This window comes from Microtus pennsylvanicus, chromosome 12, assembly GCF_037038515.1.
Source record: "Microtus pennsylvanicus isolate mMicPen1 chromosome 12, mMicPen1.hap1, whole genome shotgun sequence".
NCBI classification, from domain to species: Eukaryota; Metazoa; Chordata; class Mammalia; order Rodentia; family Cricetidae; genus Microtus; species Microtus pennsylvanicus.
This window is the reverse complement of record NC_134590.1, coordinates 26,780,333-26,797,174: the sequence shown is the minus strand read 5'-3', so window position 1 is coordinate 26,797,174 and position 16,842 is coordinate 26,780,333.

Below are 16,842 nucleotides of genomic sequence, written 5' to 3'. Positions count from 1 at the left end.
CTGCTTCTTCTGGTTGTCATTGTTACTATTGGGAAGTCAGCTCGTGGGGCTGGGAAGATTAAAGGAAGAAGTGTTTGCAGAATAAGCACGAGGACCTGAGTTCAACCCCCAAGACCTGCCTAAAAGCCAGGGGGAGCATCCTAGGCCTGTAATCTCCACACTGAGGGGGGCAGGAACGGGAGGGTCTCTGGGGCTTAGTGGCTAGCTGATTTGGCTGAATTGGTGAGCTCCAGGCCAGTGACACTAAAAATTAGAGATTGGCAGACACCGACGTCAACCTTGGGCCATTTTGCCATTTCATTTCATCTTTAAAAATATATTTTAAAAAACGGTAAAGAAATCAGAACGGCTGCTTTGCTGTCTGCTGCTAATGTGTCTAAGATAATGGTGAGAATGCGGTTGACCGTGAGTGCTCACATGAGGGAGGTCCCAGGGCCATCTCTTTTCATTCTCTCATGTGTCTCATGAGTGTCTCATGGCCTACAGGAACCCCTCTTCCTCTGTGTTTCAAAGAACTGCCTTGTTCATTTGAGCCTCATGAGAAAATGCATGTGCTGGATTCCCTGAGGGGTGTGGGACTGACAGGGGACGAGGCAGGAACCCCGGCTTGTAGGCTTGGTGTGCAAGCATCTCTTTCTCCTGAAAGCAGCAGTTGGTTCTGTCGTTACCGATCAACAAGCTGCCCTCCATATGTCTCCTCCACTGCCGATTGTACCCTTGTTGGTTGAATGCAGCTTTTCTGATGTGGGTTTTTCTCTGAAGGGTTTGACCTCCCAAGGCCTGGGTCCTCAGCAGAGATACTCCTGGGCGAAATGAGTGTTCTTGAGTGGGGGCTCGTCGGCGTGTCTCCCTTCATGGCTGGCTTTGAAGTGTGCATGCTTTTCTGAGCGCTTCAGCGGGACCGTGATGTGTTTTATGAGAATGACCTTTTTCTTTGTGGTCTGTGGCTTCACAGTTGCTCTTGTTCTGTAGCAGCTGAAGAATGAGAACAGGCAAAGGACTTTCCTCATGGCTGCTTGTTTCTGTGTGAACAGGCACTCTGGAATCCTATGGGATGCCTGGTGGGAGTGCCACGCTTGCCTTTAAGGCAGTGCTGCTTGTGATCAAGCTATATGTGACTCCTACAGAGTGTTTGGTATAGAAAACTGGCATGACGGAAATGCCTTTCTCTGTTGCTTCAGCCAGATTTTCTAGTGGACCCAATGTGATAGAAAAAATCGTTTCCATTTGGTGAGCCAATCAGTTAGCAACTACATAAAGTAGCTTATTAAGAGCACAGATTTGAAACAGGTTCTGGGGAAGGAATGCTGTAGATGGCTGGTTCTGTCTGTCTAGAATTAGGGGTGGGAATTGCATTAAGTGTGCTAACTTTTACCCAGCACCCCTTTCACACTCTAAATGTTTCAGTCTGTCAACTGATCCATTCTTTTCAACAATCAAATGCAACAGTTATCTTTTCATAGATGAGCAAAGCATGATGGCCATTCTTGGCTGTCAACTTGACTACATCTGGAATTAACTAACACCCACTTTCTCCTACAAATGTCCTAACGTCTTACAAAATGAGATGGCTTTTTCCTCAGCAATAGAAAAGGAATTTTTCTTAATTAAATCATTTAAAATGGGATGACCCATTTTTAATCCAGATCGTTTGAGGTGGGAAGATCTACCTTTAATCTGGGCCATACCTTCTGCTGGCAGCCTATATAAGGATGTGGAAGAAGAAGACTTTCTCTCTTTGCCTCATTGCTTCTGCTCCTGCTGGCAATTCCATTCCTTCACTGGTGTTAAAGCCTACTTCTCTGAGGTTCTGGAGTATACTGAAGACCAACTAAGACATCCAAGCTTGGGGACTGAACAACTGCTAGATTCTTGAAGCGTCCACTGGGAGACAGCCATTGTTGGACTAGCTGGACCCAGCCTGTATGCCTAATAACTTCCTATCTATCTATCTATCTATCTATCTATCTATCTATCTATCTATCTATCTACCTATCCTGATATATTCAATCAGTTCTGTTCCTCTAGAGAACCCTGACTAATGCACAGAGGTCCGGGTAACTCACCCAGGCTCACATAACTAGTGTGTGGCAGAGGCAGAATTTGAGTCCACAGAGACCAGCTATAGATATTGTTCTGAACCATGATGCCAAACAGTCTCTATGCATTTTTCCATTCCAATGGACGACAACAGGGGATGGAAACTGGCTAGGCACCTTCAGGATAAAAGATAAAACATCTGTAAACCTTGGCCAAAATCCATTTCAATAGAATCAGAAAATGAGCTTCAAGTTGTTTCTGTGACCGATGAATCCCAGGCTCCTGTCCCTTCCCACAGTGGCCCTCAGAACCTGGTCTTTTGTAGACAACCTCTGTGAAACCGATGCAGTCCCTTGTAGTTTAACATCCCATCCTCCCAACGCGTGCTTGGCTGTAAGTGACTAACCTCTCCTGTTATTGTACGACTTCCTGTCTTTGGGATGTTTGGGGGATAGTCCCTAGCTACTTTAACGCAGACTGCCCAACTGACTCAGACAGGAAGATGCGGAAGGACGTCACCTGTGTCACGGTTTCTCAGGCATCGCTACCTCAAAGGAGCTTATCTCCAAATTGCTATTTAATTTTTTATTAAATATAGCTTGTTTCTTCATGATTGCGGGGAGTTGATTCCATGACCCCCTGCAGGAAGGAAAATATGAGGATGCTCAAGCCCCTTATTTAAAATGGGTTATTTGCATATAACACATGCACACCTTCCCACTTGCTTTAAATCGTTTCTAGGTTACTTATAATACCTAATATAATGTAAATGATATGCAAATGGTTGATATGCTGTATTGTTTATGGAATGACATGGAGAAAAGTCTGTACAACCTCAGTACAGGGACAGTGTGTGTGTGTGCGTGTGTGTGCGCTGCATGCATTCTCACAAACTTGTATATATGTATGGAGGTCTGTGTGCAGCATGTGTGTGCATGTGGAGCCCAGAGGTGGACATAATGCTTTCTACCTTTTTTTTTTTATGAGACAGAATCACGTACTGAACCCTGGTCTTCTTAGTTGGCTTGTCTAGCTGTCTGGCGATCTCTGCAAATTCTCCTGTCTCCTCCTCCCTGTAATCTCTTCCTATATTACACCGTGCCTGACTGTTTTTATGGGGAACCTGGGAACCCAAGCTCAGTTTTTCATGCTTATTCAGCAAGCACTCTATGCCCTGAGCCATCTTCACAGAGTGAGAGGTACAGGTTAAAATCTTCTTTATCCTTCTTGGTTGGAATATGGAACCTACAAACTTAAAGATCTGCAGTATTTGCCCAACTCACTCTCAAGGTATCAATGATAGCTTTGATATGTTTTTCCCTTCATTTTTTATGTGTGTATTATTTAAAAGAAATAGAATCATCCACTTGCATTTTTAAATTTTATTTTTATTTTGTGGGTGTTGGTGTTTTGCCTACATGTGTATGAGTGCTGGATCTCCTGGAACTGGAATTAAAGACAGTTATGAGCTGCCCTGTGGGTGCTGGGAATTGAATCAGGGTCCTGTGGAAGAGTAGCCAGAGCTGTCAATATCTGAGCCATCTCTCCAGCCCTTCAACTTATATTTTTAACTTAAAATGGCTCCATATTATCATAAATCTCTGTAATTGTCCATACTATGCACACACAGAAAAATCCAATATTTTCAGGCAAGAACTTGCTAATTGGCTATGGGAAATCCGAGATCTGTTTTTCCATCCACGTCTAACCAATACAGAGGCTGTCACATATCTGGGTTAAAAGCTACATCAGGAAATGTAAGTAAAATCTGACTTTAGTTGGTTTATTAACTAAAGATAAGCCACATGAGAGAGCCTAGCGCTGTGCTGGGAGAAGTGTGTGTGCTCACTAAAGTTAATTAAATCTGAAAATATAATCCACTGTAGGAAGTAAAAATGTCCTGAGAAAGTAGTAGGGATACTGGTGTTCCTGGGTTGATTTTTATCGAATGTATTTTAAAGAAAAATTACTAGCCTTTCTTGGAGTGTCTAAAGGAAACTGGAAGAAAAGGGGTCATTTTTAATCACACACTTACTTCTATAGGTGAGCTGCCTGTGATTAAAATATAGGCGTACCACCTAGGAAGGAGCAAAAGACAAGATCTGGTAAAGAGTGGGGGAAGGAAGGCAAGTAGGAAAAAATATACAGCACAGTTAAAAACAATAAATAAATAAAAAATGAACAAAAGATAGAGGCAGACCACATAGGATAGCATTAGGTATTCACCCTTCTGATAACAACACAGCAGTCTATCACTTTTCTGTTGAATTGCTCTCCAACACCCCCCACCCCCTCATGCCAATCAACCCTTCCTTGCTTGCTTCTATTTGGGCTGATTGGGAAAGTTTTAGTCTACTCTTGATGACAATGAAAATAGCTGCCCTATGGGTACTTGTCAGGCCAAGTAACCTCTGACTCCCTGGTATTTAGAGCCCCTCAAATGCCTCCTTGATAAAAAAAAAATCAATGCTTGCATATCGTTGTCTGAAGAAGCGCCTTCTATCTGACCATTCCTTTGAAATCTGAGGTCTGTCCATGAACATAATAAGCTGCGTGTGATCCTATCATAGCAGAAGGGCTTCACCAGATTATACTTGGGGTAATCCATCAGTTTCCACTTTAGATTAAGGAAACAATGGTAAGAGAGGAATTAGTGTGATCAAGGTTCGGTGCCTGGAGACGAGACGTCTTTAGTTCTCACTTGGCTCTGCTGTGGGGACTTTAGGGGAGTTTCACATAGTGTCTGAGCCCAGGTCATTTCCTGCTCAGAGGCTGGCTGTAGAATTCACAGAGATACCACGTTAAGGATGGGCAGTTTAGTTCTTAGTAGACGCCACCTTCCTGAAGCCACCATCAATTTAATCATTGCCTTCTAGTTCTCCTGTCTATTCTAAAGACTCCTGTTCAAACTCATGGGATGTTCTGGGTTGACTTATTCTCTCATTTGCCCGCCCACTTGATCACACCAGCAAAACTGTATGCTTACTAGAGTCTGTGCTGTTTTCAGACATATCTACTTCAATTGAACTTGTTATTGTCATAATATATTATTTACATTAAAGTATTTCAAAAATAAGATTGACTTTGTTATTTCAATAAATTCAAGGGGGATATTTCGAAAGACTTCATGAAGGTGAGCGTGCTGGGCGGGTAGGCATAGACATGACTAGAACAGCTGTACTCTATGTGTTGTGTAGATGTGGCTATAGCAATTACAACAGGAAAAGGAGTATTTTTAAAAATTCTAGGAAAAAAATGCACCCACAATTCTTCATGAGTTGTCAGATCTTGTGTCCCAATTTATACAAACTGAAAGCTCCAAATCACAGATGATGTATTGTAGATATGATTTATATATGAAAGATGGCACTATAATTCAAATCAGAGGACTCTTAATCGGAGAGAGAGGGGAGCTTTACCCTGCTCTGAGAGACTGGGGGATTGATGCACATTCATGGGATTAATTGAAGTAGAAGTTTTCAGGTATGCCTGTATGGCAATGGTGTTTGGAAATGCCCCACTTTTTCCAGCTTTCTGCTCTTGTTTCTCATTAAAAACAAACATTAACGACCCAGATCACTTCTACTGACTTAGCACAAACAGTACATTCTAGATTCATAAGGGAATCTCTTCCTCATCCCAAAACAAATGGTACTTGTCCATGGATCAAATGTTTCCGCTTCTGGTTTTGTGAATCACACAATTGCGTCTTCTCTTTGTAAAAGCCGCTCCTGGAAAGCTTACGGACAGTCTAGCTTCCCCTCCTTGCAAAAAGGGAAAATTGATAACACGCTTTTTGTCTAATCTTGTGCTTATTTTCTGCTCATTTCATTTTCCTTTCATTGTTGTTTAAGGTTTATAATGTTTTGTGTAAGTCTATGTATCCTTCAGAGAACACACGCAAAGTCTGATGACCTTACCGACTCTTTCAGGCAGAGAAGGGTTTAACGCAGGGAACTGCATGCGTAATTGAAGGAGCTGGATGGACCATCATGGGCTACCTCCTCATCACTAAGACAAAAGCAGCTTGAGGACTAAATGGGTTATTTTGGCTCAGACATAATAGTGGAGGGTGGATGCTCACATTCAGTATGAATTTTCCTTGCTCAGTTAAAGCTCTCTAGAAACATCCTCCAGGCACTCATAGAGGCGGTCTCCAGGTTGTTGACAATCCAGACTAATCATCCATCACAGGTGGGTTCTAGACTGGTACCCAAGAATCTGTTCTGAGAAACACTGCCAAACAGACCCCGAAGGACAACCAGGAAGTGAAAGCCAAGAGGAGCCCAACGGAGTTGACTTCTCAAACTCACCTCAGAGCTGCAGCCTGAAAGGAGGAAGCTGCTCTCCTGAGGTTTTGCTGTCACTGTTGTTTTGTTCCCTTGAAACTAGGCCTGGCGGTGCCGGGCAGAGCACACATCCCCCTTTCCACAGGTGCTGCCAGCAGCTGAAGTAGGAGGGAAAAGATGGCCTCCCTCGTGAGCCTCACGGAAGCTCTCCTGATCCATAGACCCCAATATACAAGAAGCTAGTTGCTTCCCAAGTGCCCAGGGAATGCTTCCCAGGCAAGCACTGTGCACTGCTTCACTCAAAGCAGAGGTTGCAACGGACACTGAGGGTCACTTAAAACGCCTGCGTGCTCAGGAACTGCCATAAATCCTTTCTCGTCCAAGGCAGGAAGCATTAGATTAGCACCGCCCCCTCCCCCAGACCCTTTACTCTAAAACTGCTCTGGGGCGATAGCTCAGTCAGTAAAATTCAAGGTTTCCGTTTGGTCCTAACAAGCTTAGCATCTGGGCTGGAGGCCTCCGAGATTGCCCTGAAATTACGCACACTGGAGAAGAATCGACAGCACTATGCTAATCGCTGCGATTAGCAGGCGCGTTTATGGGAAAGGAAGCAGAGGGGCATCTGGAGCAAACCTCCGTCAGATCTGTCTCGTGACATCAATACGCTGAGCTAAGCAGCCTGTGACTGTGCAGGGTGTGGAAGCTCCGAGGAGCTGGAGGCACCTTTGACATGAGGTAGTTGGGGCACGCTGATGGTTCCCAGTACACTCAGTGGACTTGAGGGTTGAGGTGGATGAGACTGCAGTTCTCTGATTCAGTTTGAACCGTTAAAGCCCTGATACTTCATGTAGCTTATGCATCTAGTTAAAAGGAAGGAGTTCTACTACTTAAATGAAGAAGAAAGGGGCTGAAAACTTCTGACCTGGTGTATCCACAGGGTCTGAGATGCATGTCTGCAGCTGAGTCTGCTGAGAAGGGGTGGTGGCCTCTTTCTAGCATATTCTCCCATGAGAGCTCCCCTCTTAGAAACAACCAAAAGGTGGCCATGAGGGGTTGTGGTTATTAGACCATAACCCAGAGGTGAAGCAACAGAAAGAATTCCCCTGGACTGGGAAACCAGAGTCGAGGGCACCAGGGCCTCCTGTCCATTTAGCCTTCTCCCTGGCGTCTAAGAATGTTTATAACACCCCCACCGCTGTCTGATCTTGCCTGGAGCTATATAAGTTTGAGGTAGATGAATCAGGATCCTAACTGGCAATCTCACAATCTCTCTGCCAGCTGCCTTACCTGCTGCTTGGGTACAGGCAGTGTCTGCATTAGTCAAGTGGAACCCACAGGCCCTAGAAGCCGAGACATTGTCTCTGAAGTCAGAGCAGATGGTAGGAGATAATCACCGAATCCCTACAGTCTTCCATCCAACACGTCTCTGAGCACCTGCTCGGTATGAAGCACACAGCTAGGTGCCAGGCACGGAGACAAATAAGGCACACATAGACAGTGTCCTTAAGGAGCATATGGGCTCACGGGGCAGACGGATCATGAATATACAACTGATTTGGATGGAATCTGATGTACGTGCAATGCCTTGGGAGCACAGAGAGGAGTCCAATTGGCTTTGATATAAAGAGATTTCAAGATACCTGGGACACAGAAGCCATTCAATAAAGTGACAGTCGAGATGATGGACTCTAGGGACAGGCTCTGCAGAACTGAATCTAGCTCCCGTTCTATCAAATAGGTGACTGGAAGCAAAAACCTTCTGTCTCAGATAGCTTTTCTATCTGAAAATGGGGCTGCCTGTTCTGACCTTCCCTCTGCGGTGAGGATTAAGGATTGACAGAAGTGTGATGCTTATCACAGAGTTTGAGGTATAGAAAAAGCTCCCGGGGCCTACTGATGACTGCGGGCAATGAATAGGAGCTGCAGGGAGGAGAAGAGAAAGGACAGGGCTTTAAATACAGCTAAGAAACAAGAGGAAAGTTCCAGAAATCCTGAAGGAAGGTTCTCTGATGGGAGTGTGTAAACTACATAAACAGTGAGGAGCGATGGCTGAAGCACAGTTGCAGAGCTGAGGTGTCATTCCCTTTCACCCTCGCACCCCGAGCTCCTTACATTCAGAAACAGGCAGGAAGAAGAAGCCACAGCAGAAGGCTGTGGAGAAATCTGGTTTGCTGTCTCAAGAGGGGCCTTGGTTCTTCCATTCGGCAGACAATGCCCAACCCCGCCCTTTCTCAGAACAAAGGTAGAGAGCCGTGGCACTTACTATCCAAGCAGGGTCCCAGATCTGAGACAGCTTCCAAGGGGAAGGTGGACCATAGTGAGCGAGACTGCAAACAGGATGCTTTGTTTTCCTGTGAGGAAAATAAAACAGTTGTTAATGAAGACATCTGTGCAGGGAGGCAGCTAGCTTTAAGATGCACGGTCCGCAAAGTCTACCTATGGTGCTGCACTTTGAGCAGGGTCCTCAACAAAGAGAAGCAGTAGCCACAGAGAGACCTGGGCAGGGCACCCCATCTCAATGCCAAAGTTTGAAGGAAGGTGGGTTTAGGGAGCAAAGACTCCAGAAATGGATCGTAGCATCCTCAGATGGAAGGTGATGGACCACGGAGTCGGGAAAGTGACAGTGATCTCAGTATGCGTGGTCTTTGTAAGCTGTGTCTCTAGGTCTGTGTTGGGAACGACAGAGATGGGATGGAGGAGTCTATGAGCCTAGGTGTTCATCCAGGGGCTCTCAGGACAGAGGGACTGTGAGGGACAGAAGTGGAAAAGAGAACACGTAGCCATAGCTGGCCTTAGCTGGTGCTCCTGCTGCCATCCCTACAAGCGCCAGCCCCAGAGCACCAGACAGCAGCCCCAGCCCTGCTTCTGCTCCAAGTGAATGAGTGACATCTCCTCTGGCCCCATGTCAAAGCTTGATTCAATGGCAGGAACATTAGACAGGGATGTCCAGAGATTTGCTGTAAGGAATTGGCTTTGTCTGTAGAGAGCAAGAATCCCCAAGGATATTCCTCTAGGCAGCTGAAGTCCCAGGAACAAAGATAATAAGGGTCTAGCCCAAACCTTACAACACGAGGTCTAAAGGCAGGAGAAAACTGACGTCCAGGCTTGAGGTTAAGGAAGCAGATAGTGGATTCTTTTCTCCTAAGACTTTTGCTTTAATCCCAGACTTTCAACTATTTGGATGAGACCCACACTGAGATTTTATCTTCTTTAGTCATTCTGTCCATTCAAGCATTGAACTCACTAAAAAAACATCTTCACAGACACACCTAAGATAACGTTTTACCAAATATCTAGACACCCACCACTCAGTGGCAATAACACACAGCATGAGCTACCACAGTGGGTGAGTACTGTTGATTAGCTAAGAGTCATGAGTCTACTTTCTGGGGATGAGGAAGCTCAGAAAAGAGAGAAGGTGGAATGTTCTAGAAAGGATAGCGGTCATCCTCCCATCAAAACTCCAAAGGCAAGTTGGAGCTTGTAGAAACTGAGTTAGGATTCTGGGTAACCAGAAAATGACAAATGTCCTGTATCATGGCAAACATTACCTCTTCTTTTAAGTACGGTGGGAAGTCAGTAGAGGACTTTGAACAGAAAGTGATATGAACTAATTTATTGCTTTACTTATTTGTGGTGATGTTGGGGATTGAACTGAGGGCCTCATACATGGAAAACTGTACCACTGAGCTATAGCCCCAGCACCAATTCATAGTCTTAAATGGTCACCCTGGGAGAGATGGCTCAGCTGGTAAGTGCATGCCACACAAACGTGATGACCTGATTCTGATTCCTGGAACCCACATGAAGGTGGAAGGGGGGAAGTGACTCTTCAAAGTTGTCCTCTGATCTTCACACACGTGCTGTGGCATTTGTATGTCCTCTCAGGCACATCATATATACACAATAATAATAGATTTAAGAAAGCAAACGCCTATATTTGCAGGAAATGACTGCCAGGGCCAAGAGTGAGAGAGAACATAGGTGTGATCACCATGGCTACAGTGAGGGCTTTGAGAGACGGTAATGAGGCAAATATTGTGCAAAGATTGCTTACCAAGCTGGGATACCTACCTGTATCAGTCCACACATACCTGCATCAATCTATACCTGCCTGCACCAATCTACAACTGCCTGTATCAATCTACACCTGCCTGCATCAATATACACTTTCCTGCATTAATCTATACATGCCTGTATCAGTCTACACATGTCTGTATCAGTCTACATATGCCTGCATCAATCTACACCTGCCTGCATCAATCTATACTTGCCTGCATTAATCTATACTTGCCTGCACCAATCTACACATGCGGCATCAATCTACACACACCTGCATCAATCTACACACACCTGCATAAATCTACACCTGCCTGCATCAATCTACACACACCTGCATCAATCTACACACACCTGCATCAATCTACACACACCTGCATCAATCTACACACACCTGTATCATTCTACACACACCTGCATTAATCTACACCTGTCTGCATCAATCTACACACACCTGCATCAATCTACACACACCTGCACCAATCTACACATGCGGCATCAATCTACACACACCTGCATCAATCTACACACACCTGCATCAATCTACACACACCTGTATCAATCTACACACACCTGCATCAATCTACACACACCTGCATCAATCTACACCTGCCTGCATCAATCTACACACACCTGCATCAATCTACACACACCTGCATCAATCTACACACACCTGCATCAATCTACACACACCTGCATCAATCTACACACACCTGCATCAATCTACACACACCTGCATCAATCTACACACGCCTGCATCAATCTACACATGCCTGCATCAATATACACACACCTGTATCAATCTACACACACCTGTATCAATCTATACACACCTGTATCATTCTACACACACCTGTATCAATCTACACATGCCTGCATCAATCTACACACACCTGCATCAATCTACACACACCTGCATCAATCTACACATGCCTGCATCAATCTACACACACCTGCATCAATCTACACACACCTGCATCAATCTACACACACCTGCATAAATCTACACACACCTGCATAAATCTACACACACCTGCATCAATTTACACACACCTGCATCAATCTACACACACCTGCATAAATCTACACACACCTGCATCAATCTACACACACCTGCATCAATCTACACACGCCTGCACCAATCTACACATGCCTGCATCAATATACACACACCTGTATCAATCTACACACACCTGTATCAATCTATACACACCTGTATCATTCTACACACACCTGTATCAATCTACACATGCCTGCATCAATCTACACACACCTGCATCAATCTACACACACCTGCATCAATCTACACATGCCTGCATCAATCTACACACACCTGCATCAATCTACACACACCTGCATCAATCTACACACACCTGCATAAATCTACACACACCTGCATAAATCTACACACACCTGCATCAATTTACACACACCTGCATCAATCTACACACACCTGCATAAATCTACACACACCTGCATCAATCTACACACACCTGCATCAATCTACACATGCCTGCACCAATCTACACACACATCTTTGGGAACAGAGGTAGTGTGTTCATCCAGTCTGAACTGGTTTTAGGTGCCTGTGCAACAAGGCAAACTGTGTCCTATAAGTGAACATTTCAGAGAAAGACTCCATAATATAGTTGTACATGGTTAGATGTGCATATGATTAAAACAGGTGCATCATGGGAAAGGAGGTGCACAGCTAACAAAGGTGTATATAGTTCAAGCCTGTCAGTCAAAACAGAAAATCACCCATAAACCCCTAGCAACCAACCTTACCACCACTTGCATAAGGAAGCCCCAGGAGTTAGCAGGCTCCTGAGAGCAAACCTCCCTCAGAGCCTGCTGCCGTTCTGCAGTCTGTCCAGTTTGTACTTTCCCTCTGCCTTTGGATGACACCTTTTGCTACTTTGCTATTGGCTGGTGTCTTCTGTTCTTTTGTTGGTTTTTTTTTTTATGGTTTTTCAAGACAGGGTTTCTCTGTGGCTTTGGAGCCTGTCCTGGAACTAGCTCTGTAGATCAGGCTGGTCTCGAACTCAGAGATCCGCCTGCCTCTGCCTCCCGAGCGCTGGGATTAAAGGCGTGAGCCACCATTGCCCGGCTCGCCTTCCGTTCTTTTGAACAAACCTCCAGCAACCTGACAAACCCCTGGTTCAGAGGGCCAGCACAGCAACAGTCAGGATTAATTTGGAGGTGGCACTAAAGGGATTTGCTGATGGATTAAGCTTGTTTAGGGGATGGGGGTTAATCAAGAATGACTTCTAATATTTTCAATTAAAATTTTTGGTGGGTGGTGATATATGTTACAGGGATGAGACAGGAACTCTGCGGGAAAGAAGGAAGACTTGACCGTTGGTTTTTGACATGTGAATTTCAACATGCATGAAATGCCTATTAGTGATCCAAGTAACAATATGCAGGAGACATTTAGTTATAGGTGTGACTCAGGAGAAAGGGCGGGGTCAGAAAATGGGCTATGGACCAGGTAGCTTTGCTGTGCCCTTGGACTCTGAGGACTTCTGTTTTTTGTTTGTTTGTTTTGTTTTTTGAGACATCCTGGGCGAGGACTATATAGACTAGGCTGGCTTCAAACTCACAGAGATCTGTTGGCCCCTGCCTCCTGAGTGTGAGAATTAAAGGTGTGCATCACCACACTCTGTGGTTCCCAGGTCTTGGAGGCCAAAACCAAGGTTTCTCCAAGGTCAGGATTGCACTGCAGGGTCAGAGCAGGGACCTCTGTGCCACAATCAGCAAGCTGAAGCTCTAGTCTCTGCCATCCCTGGATTTCCACACCTTTCTTTGTTTGTTCATACACACACACACACACACACACACACACACACACACACACACACACTATCTATATTGGTCTGGAACAGGGGAGCCAGTCTTTCAGTTTCTTTGAACCACACTGGCCAAAAAAATAATTGGGCAATGTTTTCACGGCTCCTCTTTGGTTTTCCTTTGTTCTCTTCTCTTTACTGTTATTTGTTTGTTTTGCTTTTTTTTTTTTTTGCCTTTTCAGAGTCTCACTCTGTAACCCCGCCTCTCTTTCATGCTGGGCTCACAAGGGTGTGCCACCATGTGTGTATCAGACACTGCCAGTCTTGAAGAATATAATGTTCCTTTCCCATTTTCAGGAGATAGCTCCTCTACTGAGGTTTGAGTGGTGCTTTACCTATGATCACCAGGCTCCGGAAGGAGCTGCTACCCAGAAACAATGTGTGTGCCTCTCAAGCTGCACCCTGTATACCAGTCATCTGTCCCACCCTGGCACGGTGTTTTTTTTTATTATGAATTTTTATGAAAGTACGATATATGTATACAAAATTGTACAGTTGACACTTGGGCAGCTGTGCTAGTCACCACAATGCTTTGTCCACCTATTGTCACCACTCACATCTGTGAGTGACAATCTGTGAGAGAATATCAGTGTGTCCTCAGTCTCCCCTTGCAGCTGCTCTTGACAAGGACAAGTAGTCTGACCGCCAACATCATAGGATAATGCTATCTTAAAATTTTATGTCACGGGGGCTGGGTTCTCTGTGGGACTCACTGATAGGAATGCTAACATAACAGTTAACCTCACTACTATATAATATTCCCTTTTAAGTTATCACTCTTATTAGCTGAGTATGTTGGTTCATGCCTTTAATCCGAGCGCTTGGGAGGCAGAAGCAAATAGATCTTTGTGAGTTAAAGGACAGCCTAGTCTACAGAGAAAGTCCCAGGACAGCTAGGGCAACACAGAAAAATCCTGTCTCAAAACAACAACAACAACAACAATAATAATAATAATTGAAACCAAGTATCACTATATAGCTCAAGCTATCCTGGAATGCACTCCCTTTCTGTCTCACCTCCCAAGTCTAGGGATTACAGGCATATGACAACCAGTTCATCTTTTTTTTAAAGATTACCACAGTTTTTTCATTTTATAATCAATTGACATTATAGCAGATGGTTTAGAGCCACTAGGAATACTTGTTCTGGACTACATAATAATTCTCCTGTGGTCGTATGTTGAAACCTCAGCCCCTCGTGGGCTGGCATTAGGTACTGAGGTCTTTGAACAAGGTTAAGAGGGTGGTGCTCCTTTGAGATTAGATTCTTGGCTATAACAGATGCATTAGGAGGGGTAGGCAGCGGGATTCACAGTCTGGTCTCTCTTTCTGTTCACATTCTTCTTCCTGACTGCTGGCTTAATGTGGTCAACTGGCTTTCTGTTCCAATGCTTTTCCTGCCATGGTGAACAGTAAATCCTTCTTCCTGGAAGTAAACAAGCAAAGAAAGAAAAGGAGGAGGAGCCTGTCACGTTTGCCCCTTTCCGTGATGACATACCATAAAAAAAGTGTCCTTCCTGGAATCCAAGGGTTAAGAACGAAACTTCACGATGATGGTGATCCACCTGAGATCTCCGTCTGTGGTGTCAGCATGGAATGAACTGTTCTTCCCTGTGAACGTCTTCAACTGGCGGGGCTCTCAATGATTTCAAAGTACAGCCTCCCCCACTGCTCTACTCAGCCCCTTTGGTTGGTGTGACATCATCACTAATCGTAGGTGTAGGTCCACTTTGGGCTTTTCAATGCTGTTTCTTTAGCTTATGTTCACGCCTGTGCAAGCATGGTGCTTTTATTGCCCCGGTGGTATCTGGCAATACGGCTTTCTAAGTTGGACTGTATAATTTATTGGGGAGAGGGAGTTATTGTTGAATCTTTGTGTTTTGCATAAAAGTCTAAAATTGTCTTGTTGGGTTTTAAAACAAAATATTTGCTGAGATTTTAATTACCATTACATCAGACCTATAGATCAATTTGAGGATTGACATCCTCATCATAGTGATTATTGGTTCGTGAAAACTGGGTTATCTGTGACTTCGCTTAAAGTTTCTTCACTCTGTCTGGCATTTTATGCGCTTCATTCTTTGCTATTGAAGAACTTTTATTAAATGTAGTCTTAGGTGCTCGATTGAGACTACTGTAAATGGTCTATTTTGTTTTGAAATGTCTCTGCTAGCTGTACGCCTGGCAGAATAAAGATACAAATGGCCTTTGTCCATCTTTCATTTAGCTATCTTATTAAATTAACTCCTTATTTATGAGATATGGAGCTTTCTTGGGTGTGTGCACAATCATGCCACCTGTAAAAAATGACAGCTTCATTTCAGGCTTCCCAGTTCTGTCACCTTTATTCCTTTTGAGTATTTTGTTGCATCAACTTTATCTGATGGCCAGGACCTCGGGCATGTTCTCAACTGCAAGAGTGAAAGAATTCTCATTGCCCTGTGCCCATCACAGGGTCATAGCTCTGCAGGGCTTCTGCCAGTGCTCTCTATCAGATGAAGAGAGTGTCCCCTTTCTAGGTCCCTAAGAACCTTTACCCGTGTGGATGAGAATTTCTTGAAGTGTTTTTTCCTGATTCTGTGATTTTTTTCCCCCTTTGTTCTGTTAGCATGCCAAATCACACCTATTGATTCTCAAATGTTAAATCAACTTTGAATCTTTGAATATGGATGGATCTCTGTGAGTTTGAGGCCAGACAAAGCCAGCCTGGTCTATGAACAGAGTTCCAGGACAGCCAGAGCTGAGCTGTTGTTACACAAAGAAATCCTGTTTTGAGAAACAAAACAACAATAACAACAAAAAGAATTTAGTTTCATTTCGGTTGGCCAAACAAAAATAACAACACCATAAAACAGTCGAGAAGTGTTTTTCCTTTTTCTTTCTTTAAGAAGAATTTGATAGCTTTTTTTTTCTTTTTCATTGTCCTTAAATAGCTGAGACATGCAGGAAGGAAGAAAAGTCCCTGATGGTGCCATTTGTGTCTGAGCTTCTCTGCCAGGAGGGTAGAACAGATTCACAGGCTGTGGCAGATACAGGGCTATTAGGATGCTCTGTTTACTTTGTGGGCATTGTTGGGAGGTTTCTTTTCTACCTATTTACCCAAGCGATGAGAGAGAGAGAGAGAGAGAGAGAGAGAGAGAGAGAGAGAGAGAGAGGGAGGGGGAGGGGGAGGGGGAGGGGGAGGGGGAGGGGGAGGGGGAGAGGGAGAGGGAGAGGGAGAGGGAGAGGGAGAGGGAGAGGGAGAGGGAGAGGGAGAGGGAGAGGGAGAGGGAGAGGGAGAGGGAGAGGGAGAGGTGGGGGGGTGGATCAAGTATGGTGTTGCACACTTTTAATCCCGGCACCCAACTCAGAACTCAGGATGCAGAGGCAGGTGGATCAGCCTACTCTACACAGTGAGTTCCAGGTCAACCAAGGCTACAGAGTGAGACCCTGACTCAAAACAAAACAACAACAAATTATTACTTTTTTCCCAGTCAGGGTCTTTCTATGTAACTGAGGCTTGATTTGAACTTACAGTCTTCCTGGTATAGCCTCCAGACTAACAGGTTACAAGCAGGAGACCCTATGCCTGCTTTCCATTCATCTCAACTACAAACTTCAAT